Genomic DNA, 20000 nt, shown 5'->3' with positions numbered 1-20000 from the left:
GTCCTCTATTTCCTTCTTTGCTTTTGTTGCTGTTGCTGTTCAAGCTGTGTGTGTTGTGTCTTTTTTTTTCGTGTGACATGACGATGCGTATTCACGTCTTTTGGGTGTTCATTTTTCTTATGGTTTAGTTTTACTTTTATAGTGGATTTAGTTTCGTATACCTTTGTTTTTTTTGTTTTTTGTTTTTTATAAATGATGTCTCTTTGGTATGACTTGGTTTCCTATGAGTCATGTCACTTTTTATGCAATTGATATGCCTTGGTTTTCTACAAATTTTCCTTGGTTTTCTGTACTCGATTTCACTTTTTTGTAATTGCTGCCACGTTCGTTTCGGTAACTGATGTCACTTGGCTGGCACTTTCCCCTCCGCGATGCCGCAAGTGTCGGAAGTGATGCAAAGCCGAAGCGATTCCGTCCTGCGTCTAACACGTTGCGCCTCATGCCGTTTCTCCCTCAGTGTTCGTCTCACTTCTCCAAGATCTCGTCATCACGCACAATTAGATACACTTATTCAAACATAAAAGCGAATTGTGATTAGAGCTCACGGACGACCGCGACTGTCATTACGCGCGGATAGTTTCCTCTTGCGTTGAGTACTTAGCTTCATCACCGTCCTTTCGCGGGGGATTATCAGCTAATCACGTAATCGCATTGTTATTATCATGTTTATTTTCCTCAGGTAGAAGAGAGAGAGAGAGCGAGCGAGCGAGCTTGATGCAATTCATCATCATCTCTCTCTCTCTCTCTCTCTCTCTCTCTCTCTCTCTCTCTCTCTCTCTCTCTCTCTCTCTCGGTTGCACGTTTTATTAATATAAAAGGTGCCACTTTTTCTGCCTTGAAAATTGCTTCAGGTGCCACTTTTCTCGTCTCGAAAGTTGCTTCTGGAGGTACAAGAAAATACGTTGGTACTGTGAATGTGTTTTCTTTCTTACTTTCTTTCTTTCTTTCTTCTTTTTTCTTTTTTCTTTTTTAGGTATATGGAGCTATTATATTAATGGCTTTCTCTATTCTTTATTATTCTACGGCGTGTTGGCATTGTTTTTTTTTTTTTTTTTTTTTTTTTTTTTTTTTTTTTTTTTTTTTTTTTTTTTGTCAAATGATATAACCAGGACAGCGTATTAGCAACACGTATAAGGGTGAAGATAAGAAGAGGGGAGGAGGAAAAAGGAAGGGGTAGAGGAAAAGAGGAAGGGAAGGAGAAGAGGGGAAATGGGAGGGATAGGGAAATGGGGGAGGGGTGAAGGAAGAGGGGAAGGGGGAAGGGGAGGGGGGGTAAAAGGGTTGAGGAAGGGAAAATATTATTCTTAGGCTGCAGTATATGAGTGTGCGGTAGGAGCTGATGACAGTGCTAGAAAGTGAGTGAGAGGCGCCATAAAAAAAAGACAACACAACTGTTTACCGAAGTTGAGTGTTCTGCCGTGTCATGAGGAAAGTGTGAGTAGGAGGGAAAAAAGTTCTTTCTCACAGAGTGACATTGAACAGGGTTTAGGGTGAGGTCAGGGAAGTGAGGTTGCCAGAAAAAGAGAGAGAGAGAGAACAAAAAAAATGAACAATGGAATTCCCTTAGACAGGAAGACAACGAAGGAAAAAAAACACATAGAAGAAATACAGGAGGTCAGTGCTAGGCGAAGCAACGTTTGAACATTAGAGAGGCAAGTAAGAAAGAACAAGAAAGACAGAATAGGACAAGTTGAAGAGAGGTAATTCTGTGTCGCAGATGGGAAGTAAATGAGTTTCCGGAAGAGAAACAAAGAAAATGAGCCAGTGATTGTGGGTGAAATCGACTCGCCTGTGATAGCCAGACCGTCGGGTAATTGGGCTGATATGTTGTCGTAATGACATCCATTGTTGCTGTGAGAAAAAAAATGTAACATCTATATATATGTGCGTGTGTTTAGGTTCATGTTTATGAGGCGGTGTGCTTGATTCCAATCGAATTTAAATGAATTGAACCAAGTATATTTATCTTTATGTGTCAGCTTTGTATTTACAACAGATCCTTGACCTTGTTTTCTTGGTGACTTTTAAGAGCAGTTAATTATTCCAGCTCTAACTAGGGCTAGTTGCTTTTTACCCAATAAATGTTCCGCCTAACAGTCCCTCTCGACGGCAAGCATTCGTGCCCTCATGCATGCACCTCTCAAAAGCAAACTGGCGCTTCAGCGTTTTTAGCTCGCACCATCCACACTCCGCTTGAACACGACCGAAGCAAGCACTCGAGAGCGAGTTGAAGCGGGATTTTTTCTTTTTTCTTTTTTGTCTCTCATCATTTTAATCGTATTATTGCTACATTTCCCTTGGCAAGATAATCAACCTCGAGTACTGGCAGATAGATTGGCGTTCGATGATGATCCATTTTTGGAGACGATGAAAGTGTACCCGAGGGTATGAATACCCGCGGGCAGTGATACGCCCTAGTGAAAGTGTGGTTTGCGGCCTATTGTCGGATCGGAATATAGCTTCCGGCCGCCAGATTAAACATCCGGTGATAATTGACTGACGTTTCCGGCGAACGGGAAATTAAACCGTTAATAACGGGCCAGGTGACCATTACCTGGCGACGCATTGTGCTCTCCGTGTTAAATCGGTTCAGAGGTTGCATAAATTACGTCGGGATTTTCGATTTTTCAACGAAGGACTGGGCGGGGGAGAGGGGGAGGGAGGCGGCGCCACGGTCCAATGGCGGCTAGAGTGTTGCCCGAGTGTGTTTGCCTTCGTGCGGGGAATTCGATGCCAGGCCCGTGACGGAGGTCCGCGACACGAAGCCATCTGCGAGTGTCCCTGCTGGCCGACAGATGGCGCCTCCCAAGCAGCTCGCACTGCTTGGGCCGGAGCAAGGGGGGGGAGGGGAGGAGTGGGAGAGGGAGAGGGAAGAGAGTGGAAAATCTGGCTTAAATTCTTCAGTTTGGCCGTCACGATGCCAAAGGTCTTCTGGGAGGTCCGTTTCCTTTGCTGCGCTGTGCATTTTGCCTTGGCTCCGTCATGCTCCCGGAACTACAAATAGAAATGCTTGGAGTATGTAATTTCCGCGTCAAATCGCCATAGTATTGGTCTGTAGAAAAATGCTTGCCTTGGCGACATCAAAGTCTCCCGCCAAGCGCGTTGGTCTGTTCTCTTTGAAAGTGTCGTATTCAGGAAGACGTTTTCGGGGAATTCTCTCTCTCTCTCTCTCTCTCTCTCTCTCTCTCTCTCTCTCTCTCTCTCTCTCTCTCTCTCTCTCTCTCTCTCTCTCGCTCTCGCTCTCTCTCTCTCTCTCTCTCTCTCTCTCTCTCTCTCTCTCTCTCTCTCTCTCTCTCTCTCTCTCTCTCTCTCTCTTCCTCCTCTTCCTTCCTTCCTTCCCTTCGTCTCCACAACATCACTCAGAGCCAACAAAGAAACATTTCGCCCTAATAGATAATAAATAAGTCAATAAATAAGCCATTAATACGGGAGAAACCTCGAGTTAAAGAATAACGACGGCGCGGAGGAGGACCACCTGGACCTTAACAACGGGTCGTCGCCTCGTTAGGCATACAATTAGGTCCAAAGCGGTCGTTGAGAGCGTGTTGGGAGGCCCCACACCTGTTTGCCTCGTCGCTTCTTTGTCTCTATTATCGCTCTGTGTCTCTTTAAACATCATTCTCCGTCTTTCCTTCTCTCTCTTTCACCCCACTGTCTCCGTTCCCTCCCATCTCTCTCGCCTCCCCCCCTCTCTCTTCCCTTCTCTCTCTCTCTCTCTCTCTCTCTCTCTCTCTCTCTCTCTCTCTCTCTCTCTCTCTCTCTCTCTCTCTCTCTCTCTCTCTCTCTCTCTCTCTCTCCCTCTCCCTCTCTCTCTCTCTCTCTCTCTCTCTCTCTCTCTCTCTCTCTCTCTCTCTCTCTCTCTCTCTCTCTCTCTCCCTCTCTCTCTACGAAACCCGTCGAATATCACGAAAATCATTCGATATGAACCAAAGAGCATAGAAAAAAAATCACTGAAAGTTCATTATCAGGGGGGCGCGCGTCACCCAAGGAAGCTGGAACGCAGGAGAGATAGAATCCGGAAGTTTAAGTTTGCCAAAACAGCTTCATGGGGGAAGAAGCTATTTCAGAAGAAGGAAGGGTATATGAGAATGAGAGGGGAAGGGAGAGCAAAGATGGAATGATAAAGGGAGAGCAAAATAGGGCAGGAGAAGGGAGAGGGAAGGTGAAAAGGGAGAACAGGAGGGGTGAAGAAGGAATGATAGGGGAAGGGATGTACAGGGCTGAAGAGGGGACAGGGGAAAAGGATGATGAAAGGGGACCACAGAACCAAGGGTGAAGAAGGGATGGTATTGGAAGAGGCAGAGCAGGGCTAGAGAGGGGAGAAGGGGTGTGAAGAGGAGAGACTAGATGTAGGGGAGGGGGTAAAAAGGGGAAGTTTAGCGAAGGGGAGGAGGGGGTCGCGTCAGCTGTCTCGAGGCAATCACGGATTATTCTTGGTCAGCGGTATACTTTTATGGTAGATTAGACGCTGCCGGTTTGATTGGCTCGGGTGGAAGGGGGTGGAAGGGGATACGTCAGGAGGCGGGGAGGGGGCACATGATGAAAGGGTGGCCCATCGTGATGAGTGTTAAAGTGTGTGTGTCTGTGGGGGAGGTGTGTGTGTGTGTGTGTGTGTGTGTGTGTGTGTGTGTGTGTGTGTGTGTGTGTGTGTGTGTGTGTGTGTGTTTCGTCCTCCAGTTATCAGAGGCACTGACCACTCATTTTCACGCTGTTGACTGTGTGGAGGTGAGTGCGCATGCTTGACCTGTGATCAAAGAGTGTGATTGCTCTGAAAGTCCCACGAAAACAAAAATATTTGGAAGAATTCATTCAGAGAGTGAGAGGGAGGGAGGGAGGGAGAGAAGAAAAGATAAATAAATTAAGAGAGAGAGCGAAAATCTATAGAAAGCGAAACTAATATTAAAAACTTACAGCTATGAAAAAAGTGTGTTGTTTTCACAGTGCGTATATTTTGCCCCGGGGAAAGTGTTACGGCAAAGGCAAGAGCGGTGACTGCATAGTAATGACTAGTAATTACGCTAGTACAATTGCCACTTCCGGTCAGCGACCCCTAGGGTGGAGGAAAGGGTCAGATGACACGCACGCAATCACAGGTCGCCCGCACAGTCTCACGTTTTAGATTTCCTTGCGAGAGTAATTGTGTTCGCGGGAGGTCAGTGCGGGTGGGTCGTGATTTGAAGGGGGAGAATAGTGTTATACACGGAAAGGGATGTAAAAGCTACAATGTGTATTTTGATGTTCATGATTCCACCCGATTTCTTGGAAGTGAGTAGCGAAGTGCGAAGTTGGAGTCAGGTTTAGTTCCCTCGTCCGCAGTGCAGCAAAGGCTCACACAAGATGTATTTTGTGGCAGAGCGCTCTCTTTCTCTCTCTCTCTCTCTCTCTCTCCCTCCCTCCCTCCCTCCCTCCCCCCCCCCCTCTCTCTCTCTCTCTCTCTCTCTCTCTCTCTCTCTCTCTCTCTCTCTCTCTCTCTCTCTCTCTCTCTCTCTCTCTCTCTCTCTCTCTCTCATTCTCTCTCTCTTTCTTTCTCTATTTCTCTCTTTCTCTCTCTCTCTCTCTCTCTATATATATATATATATATCTTTCTCTCTCTCTCTTCCTCCCTCCCTCTCCCTCTTCCTCTCCCTCTCCCTCATTCCGTCCCTCAATCCCTCCCTCCCTCCCTCCCTCCCTCTCCCCCTCTCAGTTTGACATATAAAGATCAAGACGAAAGAGGGAGAAAGAGCGGAAGGAAAGAAGAGAGAAGGCCGCGTGAGGAGCGTGTTCCCCGCAGCGACTTGATCTACACATCTGCCAGCTGATGACGTGAAAAATGGCGCCATTATTCATCCAGTACACGGAGAGTAGTGTGTGTGTGTGTGTGTGTGTGTGCGTGTGTGTGTGTGTGTGTGTGTGTGTGTGTGTGTGTGTGTGAAAGAGAGAGAGAGAGAGAGAGAGAGTGAGAGAGAGAGAGAGAGAGAGAGAGAGAGAGAGAGAGAGAGAGAGAGAGAGAGAGAGAGAGAGAGAGTGCGAGAGAGAGAGTGGGAGGGAGAGAGAGAGAGAGAGAGAGAGAGAGAGAGAGAGAGAGAGAGAGAGAGAGAGAGAGAGAGAGAGAGAGAATAATAAGTGTATGTGTGCTTATGTATGTAATTAGATGCGTGCATATCTCCTTCTTCTGTCTGATTATTCTGAATATCTGCGTGAGTCCGAATACACGCTGCTGTCCCACGCAAACGAAAACATTCAAATTGACTTATTTCGCTTTTTCTGCAATCCTCAAGTAACTTGATTTCTGTTCTTCCGTGGCATTCCGTTCGGTCAGTGCCCCTTAGTTCTGGAAACATGCAAATCAGAAGGAAAATTGTCGACTGTAATTACCTTAAGACACCACTAATGACAGCCAAGGTTACCAGCAATTAGGAATAGTTGAAGGAGAATCTCATTATGTTTTTTTTTTGTTTTTTTTTGTTTTGTGTTATTGTTATTGTTTTTGTTTGTTGGTTCCTCTCTTCCGTGTGAAATTTCTGGCTGAAGGTGATACCAGTGTAAGTGTTCGATAAAGGCATAGATACGAATAGGAATAAGTCGCAAATGACGAAGAGAGAAATTTGAGTCAGCAAAAAAAGAAAAGAAAAGAAAAAAACAAGGTTAGCAAGATGTTGCGAAAGTAGAACAAACGTCATTTGTCGGCATTAAGGAGAGAAACGGAGAAGGTTAATCGACTTTTTTTTTTTCAAACGATTCTCTTCACTGATAGCAATGCAGCTCAAAGAAAAAAGAAAAAAAAAGAAAAAAAAGGAACGAAGGCCACACACAAGAAACTCGTGAGTGCGTGAGTTTGTTTGTCTGATAGATCCTCATTACGTTAAATCACTCATAGTTATTGCGATCGTAAATATGCGGTTTTCTTTTGTGCTTGGAAAACAGTTGTGCGAAATGACCTTTGTTACCTTTTTTTTCATTCTTAAGGGGGGGAGAGAGTGAAGGTTATCGTGCGGAAGAAAGATGCAAGAGGTCTTTCGCCTCGCAGATGTCATGCACTTTCCCGACATTTGTGATTTAATAAGAAGACCTACTTTTGGAAAATCCATCAGAATAAATCGACCGTTTCATGAACGCCGAGCGAGAAAAGTAGCTCTCTCCAGCCCCTCTTTTCTCCCCTTGCTCCCCTTCCTCTACCCCCTGCCCTCATCCCATCGCCAAAAAAAAAAAAAAAATCTGCTTTTTCTGTTCCTCCTTTTACTCCTCTTTCTCCTTCTCTTCCACTTCTTCCGCATCTTCTTTTTCCTCCTCCACTTCTTGCGCCTCCTCCTCTTCCTCCTCCTCCTCTTCCTCCTCCTCCTCTTCCTCCTCTTCTCCCTCCTCCTTTTCATCCTGCTCCTCCTCCTCCTCTTCTTCGTCTCCCTCCTCTTTCTCTCCCCCCCCCCCCCCCGTTTACACCATAGCGGGAGCCGAGAGCGCGTGGCGGCCAGATCTCAAGGCCCTTCATCGTGTTTTGGCCAAGCCGGAGGAAGCGCCGATTTGGAATCCTCGGCCGCGAGAGACGTCGCTCCGCCGGCCCGTGTTGACAACCGGCCACTTCATGCCCAATTTACCATTTGCAGCTTGTTATTTGAAGCCTCTTTTGCTGTCTAAGTAAGCTCTTTTCCACCTTCTCTCCCTCTTGTTCTTCTCTTCTCTTTTCCTTTCGTGTTTTCTCTACTCTTCCCTCTCTCTCTCTCTCTCTTTCTCTCTCTCCTCTCACTCTCACTCTCCCTCTCCCTCACCCTCTCCCTCTCCCTTCCTCCCCTCCCTCTCTCCCGCCCCCCTCTCTCTCTCTCTCTCTCTCTCTCTCTCTCTCTCTCTCTCTCTCTCTCTCTCTCTCTCTCTCTCTCTCTCTCTCTCTCTCTCTCTCCCTCTCTCTCTCTCTCTCTCTCTGATGAAAACACATCTCGGGGTAAGGTTGTTGCAGAGAGCCCGACCGCTGAAATCGTGCAGTAACATCCCGGCCAACTGATAGCACTCCGGGAGTAACCGGGCGCAGGAACCCCGGGGAAGAAAACCTTTCTCTTAACCCCACTGTGTTCATTCATTGTGTTGTAGTTTTACTCTTGTGTTTACGTTATGCTCGGAGGCTCAGGGATAGCAGTGCAGATATAGTTGTATGTAAACATTTATGGCTGTTGTATGGTTTGTTTGAGTATTGATTATGGTGAAGTATATCTGAGTATATATATTAGATATAAAGATATGGATAAATTGATATATAGATAGATTGACAGTATATACATATGCATATTGTGTGTGTGCTTGAATGCATCAGAGACGCAGTAAGGATGCTTTTATGTCTTCCTAATGTCAAGCACGAGAATGCTTGTGTTAGTCTTCTAAAGACCTTTTTTGGCTTGTGCATTTACACCAACTGAATGTTTTTTGGTGTTCACATGATATTTGCTTATTACATTAACCTATTTCGTTTTGCTTGCGTGTGCATGTGTGTGTGTGTGTGTGTGTGTGTATGTATGTGTGTACATATGCATGTAAATATATTATATATAAACATATATATTGGCTTATTGATGAATCTGTAAACGAGTACATGGACAGGTAAACCCCAAGATGATTTACGACGTACATAACGGTCCCGCCCTCACCCGCCGTCCTGCCGCCAGCTGCACCTGGGACATGTGCAAGGGCCGCCTCATGGCCGCATAAACAATTACCCATACATCCCGGAGTCTTACGGGGAAGGGGGGGCGGGCTCTGTCCAGCGCGGTAGTTCGGCTGACTAATGATGCGGGGAGACCTACATGGAGCCTACGTCTTCATCACGCCTCGTTCTCTCGCCTGTACCACATGTTGAGCTACTATCGGGGCTAGGCCTAGATAGAGGAACCGTAGGCTTATGGACGGGACTTTTTTCTCTCTCTTTTATATATGTGTATGCATTTATGTATGTATGTATGTATGTATGTATGTATGTATGTACGTACTTACATGCATATATATATATATGTGTGTGCGCGTGCGCGTGCGTAAGTGCGTGCGTATGTGCGTGTATGTGTGTATATATATGTATACATATATACGCATATAGATATCTATTTATGTGTGCGTGTGTGTGTGTGTGTGTGTGTGTGTGTGTGTGTGTGTGTGTGTGTGTGTGTGTGTGTGTGTGTGTATATACCAATACATATAATATATCACGAGCTTTCTCCCAAACGAGCCGAGAAATAGTTTAGAACGAGAGCACAAGTTTATTTACCTCAAGAAGAAGCTCGGGGCGGTTTTCGCCTGATGTGAGTGGTATTTTTATCATTTGTCAACATGGATGTTATTTTCCCCCAGGCCGGGCAGCTGGAGCGAAATCCCGAGGACCTTTTATCGTTATTAAGTGATTATGTCTTGGAGAAAGGGTTTGCCCTCTGTGTATATTTTTAGGTAATTTTATTGCATATCGTGTCATTAACGGTCGTTTATTTTTTCTTCCCTTTTTTCTCTCATAATTGATTCGTCTTCCTCCATTACCTCGTGTCCCCCTCCCTTGTTAATTGTTTTTCTCCGTCCTTCTGCGCCTTCTCTCGCCTCTCCCCGCTCTATCCCTGGCCAGGTACGCGTAGGCCTCGCCCTGGTCACCGCGAGGGAAGGCCATACAGCGGCCTAATGGTCGATAATTACGGATAAGGAGGGAATTACGTCTCTTGCTCCCTAATTGAATACATTTGTCACCGCATGGAGGTATGTGGTGGACACGTGGCGCCCCCTCGCCCTCCCTCCTCCCACATGATGCTGTGTGTCGTGCTGCGTCGTCCGGTGTCGCGTCCTTAAGCGGCTGTGGCACCAGGAGAGCGCTTGGTAGCAGGCAGATGGACAAGGGCTTATATGGGAGTGTCAAGCTGTCGGCGTTCGGGTGTGTCCCCCTCGCCTGCCACCTGGCTTGCGCACTGGTCGCTAATGCGTGCGTGTTCGCGTGCTGTGTGTGTGTGTGTGTGTGTGTGTGTGTGTGTGTGTGTGTGTGTGTGTGTGTGTGTGTGTGTGTGTGTGTGTGTGTGCCTGTATATGTGTGTGTGTGCCTGTATATGTGTGTGTGTCTTTGTGTGCGTTCGTGTGTGTGTGTGTGTCTGTGCGTATGCGTGTGCGAACACAACCCCAAAGAGAAGACTGCTCCACCTCCCACGAACTACTGCATGCCACGGTTGTAGGTCATCTCCGTACAGACCACTGCTTGCATGCGCCTTGACCTTTGTCGCGAAAAGCCTTACAAAACAGGGACCCTTATGAGAGGATCCCAAAGACGGCCAAGCACCAACGGGCCTTTAGCAAGAATAAAGTGTTTGTGTATGCACACATACATATATACATACACACACACATAGATACATGCATACATAGAGTGTGTGTGTGTGTCTGTATATGTATCTCTCTCTATCTATCTAACTACATGTACCTGTCTTTCTGTCTGTGCGTCTGTCTGCGTTTTTGTGCATTTTCAGTGCCTTTATGAACCGCATCGCTACTAAACCCAGAGAGAAAAAGAGAGGGAGAGAGAGAGAGAGAGAGAGAGAGAGAGAGAGAGAGAGAGAGAGAGAGAGAGAGAGAGAGAGAGAGAGAGAGAGAGAGAGAATAACCGGCAGGCCACAAGACAAGATCTGGCCCCCAAGCCTCACGTGCAGTCCCTCTTACGGCGGCGGCGAATTTCCCCGGATTCCCCAGGGGCGCGGGTCGTGCGTGAGGCAGCGCTGGCGTCCCCCGCGTCGGCCACGTGGTCATCCCGGGCCCGTGTAAACAATGCGGAAGCGAAACGAGACGAGCGTGAGGCGTCGGGCTGACCTAACAAGGGCGCTCGCGGGGAAAGGGTTGGGACAGGGCACGGGAAGGAGGAGGTGGGAGAAGGAGCGACCGGGATTTTCGCCTTTCCCGATGCTCTGGGTCAAGAGAGTGCTGCGGGGTTGTGATTCGTAAGGGCAATTACGTTTTTGTTTTAAATACACCGGTTCTTTTGCGATTTTGACGTGTGAGATTTTGAAAAAAAAATTTCTTGCATGTGTTTGGATGATACCTTTCTCTTCCTCTTTTTCCTTATATGAATCATGTTGACTCTCTCTCTCCCTCTCTCTCTCTCTCTCTCTCTCTCTCTCTCTCTCTCTCTCTCTCTCTCTCTCTCTCTCTCTCTCTCTCTCTCTCTCTCTCTTTCTCTCTTTCTCTCTCTTTCTCTCTCGCTTTCTCTCTCTTCTCTCTCCCCAGATGAGCCGAGAGAGGCAGGGACAGTGTTGCCACGCAAAGACAGTATCCATCACCCTGGTATTACACTAGCCATTGTCTGGCCGCGGTATCTGGTACCTGTTGCTAGCGTGTTATCTGCATGGTGCACGCCCCGACCGGCCTCTCTCGCTCTCACTCCTAGACGAAGTTTCCTCCGGCACCTAAAACGCGTAAACGTTTTGAAGTCTTCTTAGCAGTTCTTATGACTTTCTTTGTAAAACTTTGGGATATATATATTTTTTTCGTTTCTTTCTTTTTTCTGTCTTTAAGTCAAGGGGTAAGTGACAGTGAGCATTGGGTTCTCCTAAGTTAAAAAATTTAATTGTGCAACGAGTTTACGACTGAATGATTTCTTAAATGAACATATATGTATTTACGCTTTAGTCAAGGTTTTTAAAGCTATTTGTACCGAGATAAGTTTAAGTGTTAGAAGTTAACGGTTTTGATTTAAACAAATTGTTTTTGCTTTACACAAGGTTAAGCGCGTTTAAAGAGCTGTTTAATAACTTTGTGTTCAACTTGTTTCTGGAATGATGTTAATCTAATGAAAGTCGGTTTTAGTTTTTTTTCTATTTCTCAACGTATATAGAGCATAACGAAACGTTTTTTTTTTTTTTTTTCTTGATTATGTGGCTTTCTGCACTGAATGTAAGGAGTGCCAGGGAGAGACAGATAGACAAATAAATTGAGGGAGAGGGAGAGAGACGGAGACAGAGACAGAGAGACAGAAGAAGAGAGAGAAAGAAAGAGACGATTGGAGAAAGAGAAAGAAACGAAGACAGGATCGGATGAAGACTGAGAGAGGGTGATAAAAGCAAGGGATAGAGGAAGAGAAAAAAAAAGGGGGGGAAAGAGAGAAAGCTCAACCCCGAGCTATCCTTCCTCCGAGCCGCCTGACCAGCGCCTTCAACACAGCGGCTATTCATCCCCTTCATCAGCCTCTCCCCCGCCACCAGTCGCCACGTCTCCCGTTCATCATTCATCATCCGTCTCTTCACGCAGACTATTAATATCCGAGGAATTGTTGTTGTGGTTGTGTGGTTGAAGCTGCGGTCGCCCCCCCCCCCCCGCCCTCCTATCCCTCCCTCTACCCCCTTCACACGCCCGGTTCGATTCGATTCCCGGTTGAAGGTTTGGTTGGCGGTTCTTCAACCTTTCGACGGGATCGTGTGTGGCGGTTGTCTAGAGACCCCCTAGTCTTCTCTTCTTTCTTTCGTCCGTTTCTTTTTTCTTTTTTTCTTCTTTTTCTTCTTTCTCGTGTCTTGCTTCTTTCTTTCGCCTTTGACTCTCTCTCTCTCTCTCTCTCTCTCTCTCTCTCTCGTGTCTCTTTCTCCCCCTCCCTTCCTCCTCTCATCACATCGTCTCTCCCTCTTCCTTTTCCTTCTCTTTCTCCTTACCCTTCTTCTCTTTCTTCCCCTTCCCCTTCTTCCCCTTCTTCCCCTTCTTCCCTTCTTCCCTTCTTCCCTTCTTCCTTCCGGACGCGTATAACAAGGGGGCAGGACACACCCTCCGCTTGCCCCCTCGTTACCATTGCAAAGCAAGAGCCATTAACCCGACGTGACGGATGGTTGCCACTCCGTCGCCATTGCAACTGAACTCCATTTTCTTTTTCTTTTTCTGGGTAACTTGCCGCGTCATATTGCACGCTTTTCTCTTGGACTGTCGTAGGCAACAGGTCATTTATTATTGTTATTTAACATTTCTTGTTCTTGTTTTTTATTCTTGTGTTTTTACTATCAATATTATACTATTGTTACCAGAGAGAGAGAGAGAGAGAGAGAGAGAGAGAAAGAGAGAGAAAGAGAGAGAGAGAGAGAGAGAGAGAGAGAGAGAGAGAGAGAGAGAGAGAGAGAGAGAGAGAGAGACTAAGACTGAGATTTTGTGTGTGTGTGTGTGAGAGAGAGAGAGAGGCGGAGTAAGAGGAGGAAGAGAGGGAGGGACCGTGGGTAATGCCACGCTCGGCCGGTCCTCGCCTCTCATTACGGCAGATGCGATCACTGATGACGTCACTACACCGACCTGCCTCCCTGTTGGCGGTAGGTGGGGGCAGGAGAGAAAAATAGAGAGAGAACATGCGCGCAAAATAATATCGACCAGGTTTAGGAAAAGGGAACGAGAAAGAGGACAGGTAGAGTCGAAAATAGAGGGAGGGAAAAAAAGAGACAAACAGGTAGAGAGTGTGGGGGGCGTCAGGCGACAGACACACACGCAGAGGGAGGGAGGGGGAGAAAGAGAGAGAGAGAAAGAGAAAGAGAGAGAGAGAGAGAGAGAGAGAGAGAGGGAGAGAGAGAGAGAGAGAGAGAGAGAGAAAGAGAGAGAGAGAGAGAGAGAGAGAGAGAGAGAGAGAGAGAGAGGAAATGAAAAGGAAGAGCTAGAGTAAGAGGCGGCAGCACCTGGAAGGAGAGCGGCCGCGCGAGCATGTGTTAATGCCCATTTGAATATCAGCGAGCGGATCATGGAAATAGCTGCTCATTTAGCCATCACGGCGGCCGGGCTCGGAGCGGACTCACCTGCGAGGATAAGTCCAGGAAGGTTACTATCTCGCCGATTTATCGATGCGAATTGATCATCAAGACGTAATTTTTCGACAGCTTATGTCTCGTTGAGGCGAGTGTCTCGTGGTGGGGCAAGGGTAGACTGAGCCTTATGGACGCGCTGGAGCGTGTCCTTCTTGCTCGACTGCCGCGGCACTAAAGAAGTGATGATTGGCCCTTTTCAATTTACGATTGCTGATTACAGAGCGTCGAAAGTTGAGTATATCGCGTGGCAGCATTACCGGCTGAGCGATGCCCGTTTGCGCCATCTCATTATATGCACCATTTTATGCCCACCTATGCCAGGAGATCCACTTGGCGCCGCCTTTGGTGGGGGTAGAGGGCGCTAATGCAACGGTGCCAGCTCAGAAGTTTGTGTGTGTATGTGGTGCCGCGGCTAAAGCTTTTAGTTTTCGATGTACTCTCATCATGTCAGCCTGGTATTTTTTTTTCATTATGCTTGTGATTAATCATCATGTTACAATGGTTATAGCTAAACGTGTGACCACATCAGGTGGTCGAGGAGAGAAAGTATTCGAGTTGGCACAATAGAACAAAAAAAAAAAAAAATCTTGAAAACAGTGATTGATGTTGCTCACGACCCGTACGAGGTGTCACGAAGCGTCTCGAAGCGAGTCCTCGAGCGCGTCAACAACAATTATGGATTACTGTACAACAAAGGATATATATAGATATATTTTTTTGTAAGTCTTTTATGTTCTTGGTTCCTTTTATCAAGAATTTTTTGGATGTCTTTAATGAAGTACACGTGTCTGCAATTAAGTGGTGAGGAACATTAACTGGCTGAAGAGGAGAGATAATGTTTTCTTGGGTATGAGTTCCTGAAATTGACCAAGAAACCCGTTAGTTTTCACCATATGTTTGGTATTATAACACAGTTTTCTTCCCGGAACTTTGACTAACCACTGTCTTGCGTAAACAAAACTGAGCTGATAGCAATCATCACTGACAGTACATTTTGATACACAGCCGTTCTTTCCCCGTATCGCGTCGAGGGGCGATCGTGTGGAGGGGCGCTTTCTTGGAACAACTCGTTCTTTAAAATTCTCTCTCCTCTTCTCTTCTCTTCTCTTCTCTTCTCTTCTCGTCTTTTCCTATATCTCTCCTCTCTCCGGTCCCCCTCCCTGTGTCTCCCTGATACCACTACGTTCCGCTGTTTTTCATGAGGTTTTATTTTATTTCAAAAGTAACAGGCGCCCATGATATTATTTTCCTGGATTTTCTTTTTTCCTAATCCCGTTTTCAGCTTTCGCGAATGATTCACATAAACGTTATTGTTACGACTCTCTCTATTATCTCCGGAGTTCGTGATATTGTTGTCATTTTTTCTCCGCCCTGTATTGATAACTTTTTTCCCTATCTTTCTTTCTCGCTTTCTCTTTTTTCTTTTTTTTTTCTGTAGCTTCATAGTGTTTTTCTTTTTTTTTCCTGTAGCTTCATAGTGTTGTTTTTTTTTTATTGTATTTATTTATTTCTCGCTTTCTTTTTTCCTACATCTGCCTTGCTTTTGTTTAACGATGCGGGCAGAAATTCGGGTCTCGATGCCACGATCTAATGAGTCGGTCTTACCGAGGTCTGGAAAAAGTCTCTCTCTCTCTCTCTCTCTCTCTCTCTCTCTCTCTCTCTCTCTCTCTCTCTCTCTCTCTCTCTCTCTCTCTCTCTCTCTCTCTCTCTCTCTCCTTTCTCTTGCTCTCTCTCTCTCTCTCTCCTCTCTCTTCCCGAGGTCTGGAAAAAGTCTCTCTCTCTCTCTCTCTCTCTCTCTCTCTCTCTCTCTCTCTCTCTCTCTCTCTCTCTCTCTCTCTCTCTCTCTCTCTCTCTCTCTCTCCTTTCTCTCGCTCTCTCTCTCTCTCCTCTCTCTTCCCGAGGTCTGGAAAAAGTTTCTCTCTCTCTCTCTCTCTCTCTCTCTCTCTCTCTCTCTCTCTCTCTCTCTCTCTCTCTCTCTCTCTCTCTCCTCTCTCTTCCCGAGGTCTGGAAAAAGTATCTCTCTCTCTCTCTCTCTCTCTCTCTCTCTCTCTCTTTCTCTCTCTCTCTCTCTCTCTCTCTCTCTCTCTCTCTCTCTCTCTCTCTCTCTCTCTCTCTCTCTCTCTCTCTCCTCTCTCTTCCCGAGGTCTGGAAAAAGTATCTCTCTCTCTCTCTCTCTCTCTCTCTCTCTCTCTCTCTCTCTCTCTCTCTCTCTCTCTCTTGTCTCTTCGCTCTCTCTTCTCTTCTCTCTTCTCTCTTCTCTCTTCTCTATCTTCTCTCTTCTCTCTCTCCTCTCTCTTCTCTCGCTGCTCTCTCTCCTCTCGCTACTCTCCTCTCTCTCCCTCCCTCTCGTACTCTCTCTTGTCCTTGGTTATCTGGCGCTGTAGGTTTGAGAGAATGCTACTCACTGAACTGGAAAGAATGGGGTAAGGGGGGGGAAGGTTAGTATATTAACTTGCGTATTATAAATGGTATTTTAAGCATTCGCACGCTTAGTAGGATATATTTGCTTGGTTGTGCATTTGCGTGTGCGTGCGGGAGCGTTTTCATTACTTATTTTCAGATACATATACTTATAGGCAGTGGACATCTGTTACATCAGATTACTAGCTATGGTCTCAACAGATATGCAAAAATGTCGTATTTCAGGGCAAGTGTGACGGGTCGACGATGATATTAGTGCTTTAAGATCTAGTTTGACAGCCAAGAGCCTGCGCGCGAGGTACACAGCCCGCTTATCTCTCCTCCACGCCCATCCTCCCTCTCTTCCTTCCCCGTGCTGCCCGCCCCACTTTCTTTCTTTTGTTAATTCCTTTCCTTCCTTCTCTCTGTAGTTGGCTTTTCCCCTTTTTTTTCTTTTCTATCCTTAAATCTCAGCGAAACGAAAATACGAGGTGGTAAGTATCGCTGACACTTTCGGCGATACTTACATCAGTTCCAACCTTGGCGATTACCGAGGGCTGCGTGTTGTTGTGTGGCCATTAGACCCGTTCATGCTGCGTAGATCAGTGGTGTCTTTTGCAAGGATTACCGTTATGCGCGCGTGCATGCGTTTGTGACTATGTGTGTACTTGTGGATGCGTGCTTATGCCTGAGAGTGCGTATGTGTGTCTATGTAGGTGTTTAGTGTTTGAGTATGTGTGTGTTGCGTGTACGTATTTGCGCTTCAAATGGACAGAGTGACACAAAGGAAAAGCAAAGCTTATTTAATGATAACGATTTTGCAGTTCAGAAAAGTTATGAATGAATTTTGCTTACCTTTGACCAGAATGTTTATCCATTCAGATACTGGTTGGTTCGAGTCGCGACAGCAAAGCTCTGTTCGTTTGAAATCTTGCTCTCTTTTTGTATGATTTATTTAACCTTCTTTTTTTTATATGTTTTTATGTTTCCCTTCGTATAATCGTTTTAATTCGTCTTATTAAAGAGTGGGAATGTCACTTAGGACCTCTGCAGAAAAGGAATCCATTCTCCTTCACTCTTTTTTTTATGCATTTGTCACCTTGAACTGTGATCGACCAGGTACTCTTTCGTTGAGCCCGGCGGTCCGCTGCGTCGAGTCCGTGAACACATAACTTTACACGAGCGGAAATAACACGTTGGAGAAGGTGGGCGGGGGAAGAGGGGGTTAAAATGGGGGAGAAATCAACGTAAGGGTGAGAGGAGGTGGGTTTAGGCGGGGAAGAAATGTTTTTAAACTTAGGGGTGGGGGTGGCGACGTAGGAGTAAGTGGAGGGAGAAACAGCGGTAAACGGAGAGGTTGAGTAACTAAGTTTGATTTAAAAAAAAAAAAAAGTAGATGTAGGGATTTAGGGAAATAAGTTTAAAGAAATTGTAGTAGACGTAGGTGGTGGGTTATTGAGATTAAATGTTGGAGAGGCAGTAGTAAATGCGAGACTAGGGCATGGGAAATAAAAGGTGGAGGAATGTAGGTAAACGTGGACATTGAAGAGAGAAGGAGAATGTCGTAAGAGAGAGGAGGAGGAGGGGGGAGGAGGGAGGAGGGGAAGGAGGGAGGGGGGGAAGGTGATGACTCGCCCATGTTATAGTATTGTTTCCACGTGTTGGATTTGTGATCGTTATTCTCACTGTATCTAATGGTGCTGTTACTCCACGCTTTCGCAATTGTATGGCGGAAAATAGATATATATGGGGTACTTCCTACCCATTCTGCTTCTTCTTCTTCTTCTTCTGTTTCTTCTTCTTCTTCTTCTTCTTCTTTTCGGATCGTAGGAAGTCTTAAAGTATATAAAGGAGTAGATTTTATTTAAGGGTGATATTTATATATTTATTTATTCAAAGTACTGAATAGCATGTAAGCGAAAAGTACTGAAAAATATGAAGCCATACTCATTTTAACTTTAGGGTTTCTTGAACATTATAGGTACTTACTTAAATCTCTCTTTAAAATCCCTTTTGAATTTTACTTGATGTTTCTTGCGTGCCATAAATATTTATTTAAGTCTTTTATTGTAATCATTTTCGACTTTTATTTGACAGCAATGAAAAAGATTTTAATGCTCACAGAGTAATGATGGCGATAATAATAGAAAAGTGGTAAGATGAGGCAGCAGCTGTTAGATGCATTTTCTGAATTTCCATTTGTATTCTGTCATGCTTTTTTCTCTCTCTCTCTTTTTCTTTTCTTTTTCTGGTGTGGGAGGGGAGGGGATGTCATTTCTTGGCCGAAACGTTTTTTTTTATTTTACTCATCTTATCGTCTTTTCTTTTCTTTTCTTTTTATTCTACTTCTTTTTCTTCTTAATATTGACGTTTATGCCGATCTTTCTCTCTCTTGCTTTGGTCCAGGCTTTGTGTCGTTCATGTCCCCCTCATTAGCGGTATGTGTGTGTGTGTGTGTGTGTGTGTGTGTGTGTGTGTGTGTGTATGTGTGCGTGTGTGTGTGTGTGTGTGTGTGTGTATGTGTGCGTGCGTGCGTGCGTGCGTGCGCGTGCGTGTGTATGTGTGTGTGTGTGTTTGTGTGTGTGTGTGCGTGTGTGCGTGTGTGCGTGTGTGTGTGCACCCCCTCCCGAGGTCCCGTTGTCGATGCTCGTGTAGTGTTAGGCTCGACCTTTTCCTCCCGAGGTACGACAACAGGTTTACCAGCGACCAAATTGGCGAGTGCGACCCCGCCCATTCCTCTCTGCACGCCCATCCTCTTCCTTGTACTCCCCTTTCTTTTCTTTTCTTTTCTTTTCTTTTTTTGTGTCTTTCAGTTTCTATTCTCTCGCTCTCTCTTTTTTCCTCTCTTTTTCCTTCTCTCTCTCTCTCTCTTTCGTTCTCTCTCTCTTTCGTGTTTTCTCTCTCTTTCGTTCTTTCTCTCTCTTTCGTTCTTTCTCTCTCTCTCGTCTCTCTCTCTCTCTCTCGTCTCTCTTTCTCTCTCTCTCTCTCTCTATCTATCTATCTATCTATCTATCTTTCTCTATCTCTCTCTCTCTTTCCCTCTTTCTCTCTTTCTTCTCTCCCTCCCCCCCCCCCTTCCCCATCCTCTACCTCACTCCCTCTATCCCTCTTTCCCTCAATCAGCTTTAGCAAGCAGTCTATCTATCCATCACTCTTCAGATTCACCTCTCTTTCTCTTTCTCTTTCTCTTTCTCCCCCTCTTCCTCCCCTCCTTCCCCCATCCTCCCCCATATGTCCCTCCTCCTCCCTATCCCACTCCCTGCCTCCCTGGCTGCTGTCCCTCTCTCATTTTCTCCCAATCTATCCATCTTTCTCCCTCTCTCTCCCCTTCCTCTTCCCCCTCATTTTCTCCCTCCCTCACCGAAGCCGCTCGTCAAGATACGGATCAACCTCGCATGCAAATTTCCCCGCGACCTTACAAGGCCCGAGTGTGACCTCTTCGACTCGATCGCGGCGGACGTGGCGCTGAACAATTATTGACTAATCGAGGGGAAAATTTTGTTCTCGTCCCGTTATCGGCGTCGTTGTTGTTGTTGTTCTTCCGCCTCTGCTGGAAAGCGGTGTTCTGTTTGAGGAGAAGGTTGGGAAGGAGAGAGGGGAAGACTGTGATAGATTGGTGTTCAGACGGATGTAAGGAAATGAAGGCCGAGCTTTTAAGAAATAGGGTGTGATTGTATGACGATGGTGATAAAGAAAAGAACAATAATGATAATAGTAATAATGAATAGAATAATAGTAATAGTAATAATAATAATTCGAATTATTTATTTTGATTATTATGATTATTAATATTATCATTATAAATGTCATGATATTGATAAGGATAATTATAATATTACAAATGATAATGATAATGATAAT

Source organism: Penaeus chinensis, chromosome 6 (genome assembly GCF_019202785.1).
Source record: "Penaeus chinensis breed Huanghai No. 1 chromosome 6, ASM1920278v2, whole genome shotgun sequence".
Classification (NCBI taxonomy): Eukaryota; Metazoa; Arthropoda; class Malacostraca; order Decapoda; family Penaeidae; genus Penaeus; species Penaeus chinensis.
This window is presented reverse-complemented; position numbering follows the sequence as displayed.